The sequence below is a fragment of the Lolium rigidum genome, chromosome 5 (genome assembly GCF_022539505.1).
Source record: "Lolium rigidum isolate FL_2022 chromosome 5, APGP_CSIRO_Lrig_0.1, whole genome shotgun sequence".
Classification (NCBI taxonomy): domain Eukaryota; kingdom Viridiplantae; phylum Streptophyta; class Magnoliopsida; order Poales; family Poaceae; genus Lolium; species Lolium rigidum.
Window position 1 is genome coordinate 123,236,536 of NC_061512.1, and position 2,581 is coordinate 123,239,116.

Below are 2,581 nucleotides of genomic sequence, written 5' to 3' on the forward strand. Positions count from 1 at the left end.
CTTGTTTTACACTCGTATTTTGTTCAGAGCTTTTTAGTTTTATTTAGTAATTTATGATTGGATCTCTGGTTTTTATTGATTATCATCTATGAGGGTTGTTTAAAATAAATTGATTGGTGTTGGAGACGAGTAAAATATTTCATACTTATAGTGATGCAAAAGGAATCTTGTTTAGACTGTGGCTTAGACTTTAGGATGTTATGTTACATGTTATTTTCATTATATGCTTAGTTGTTATTGTTGTAGCATGAATTGTCTCAAATAGCTGAGGGTGCTTAATGTGTCATTGAAAGAATCATGTGTTGTTTTCATCATACAAAAGCATAATATTGTGGTATTCTCCTTTGACGCTTTAATTGGGTTGACTTGGCACATGCTTACACCATGTTATGACTACAAACCAGTCACCTCAAGCCTCTATGATCATTTAGTTTTAAACTTGTAATATCACTTTATGCTTTGATTAATAATGTTTTGTCGCTATGCATGATTGTGATCATTATTGCTCTCTTAGTTGGTCACTAGCTCCCAGTCTTTTGCTAGCCTTCACCTGTACTCGAGTATAAGTTCTACTCGTGCATCCAACTTCCAAAACCCAAAGTTTGCCAATTGTGTCCACCATACCTATCCACATATGGTATTTCACCGCCACTCCAAAGTAAATTACTTGTGTGCAACCTTTAAACCCTTCAAAAATAATTACCTGTTTTGTGTTCGTATTTTAGCTCATGAGGAAGTGTTGGATGCCTTATTGTCTCTTTAATGCTTATTTTGGCTTCTCACCTTGACTAGCATGCATAATGTGCTAGTCCCTAATATTGCAAAAAGATCGAGCAAGCGGGTGCCCAACCCACTAAATATAAAATAAACAAATAATCGGATAAATATCCTAACACTATGGGTTTGAGAAATCATGAACTTAGCTTGTTCAAACAAAGGAGAAGAGGAACTTTATTGTTCTCTCTATGGGAGCCGCTCTTGAAGCCATTAAACATGAAAGGGTAATAGATCATTTGAAGCCATTCGTTGACATAGACATACATACCTCGCAAAATACATTTTCAACACCTCTATTTTGTTCAAAATAAAAAGCTCTAGCACATGAGTAATCTTGCTTCCGTACGCGCAGGCTTTTCTTTAACTTTTATGCTTGAGCCTTCATCTTCTAATTTTATGCACCAATTAAGAGAGTATAGTTTTCATTCTGAGTATAATGTGCATAGTCCCAAAATTTCTTATTGATTGATTCATGATTATGTTATTGCTTGTTCTTAAATTATTTGTATTTAGTCAGCCTTTGAACTTTTAAAGGTGTCCTGTCATTTATGTTTTGCTATTCCATGAAGGACAAGCTGAATACCACTTTGCTATGTTTTCTCTATACTAAAAAACAAATAGTTGCTTACAGTGCACTATTATTCATGATCTTTTGTTTGAGTTACTTCTCATGTTGTAACATAATTGCTAAGTTCTATTGTTAGAATTATATCTATCATGCATATGTTTAGAGTACTTTGATCCCAGCTCACAATGCTTTTACAATAACTTGATCGAGATTGTGTTGGCTGCATGTCACCTCAAAAATTATTTTTGTTATCACTTACCTACTCGAGGACGAGCGGGAGTTAAACTTGGGGATGCCGATACGTTGCAAACGTATCTATAATTTTTGATGCTCCATGCTTGTTTTACAAAAAATTCTATAGGTTTTATTTACGCTTCGTGGCATTTTTATGCATTTTACGGAACTAACCTATTAACAAGATGCCACGGTGTCGAGTTCTGTTTTTTTGTTTTTGTATTTCAGAAAAGTTGTATAGGAAATATTCTCGGAATTGGACGAAACGAAAGCCGAAGTTCCTATTTTACCGTCATGAAGACGGAGTCCGGAGGGAGACGGAGAAGAGCCGGGGAGGTGGCCACACCACCCTAGGCGCGGCCCAACCCGGGGGTCGCGCCTAGGTATGGTGTGGGCCCCTCGGACGCCCACCGACCTCGCCCTTCCGCCTATAAATTCATCCGATTCGGAAAAACCTAAACACCCGAGCCTCCATCCACGGAAAGTTCCGTAGCCACCGCCATCGTTGGCCCTAGCTCCGGGGGTTCCGAAGCTTTTCCCGAGCACCTGCCGGGAGAGGGAGATCATCACCGGAAGCCTCTTCATCGCCATGCCCGCCTCCGAAATGTTGCGTGAGTAGTTCATCTCTGGACCACGGGTCCATAGCGGTAGCTAGATGGTTGTCTTCTCCTCATTATGCTTCATGTTTAGATCTTGTGAGCTGCCTATCATGATCAAGATCATCTTTATGTAATGCTACATGTTGTGTTTGTCGGGATCCGATGAATACTGAATACTATGGTTGAGTTGATTATATACTTGTTAATATGTTATTTGTGATCTTGCATGCTCCCCGTTGCTAGTAGATGCTTTGGCCAAGTATGTGCTTGTGACTCCAAAAGGGAGTATTTATGCTCAATAGTGGGTTAATTTCTCTAGTAATCTGGGAGAGACAGTAACTTCTAAGGTTGTAGATATGCTGCTACTACTAGGGAGAAAACAACAATGCTTTATCCAAGGATA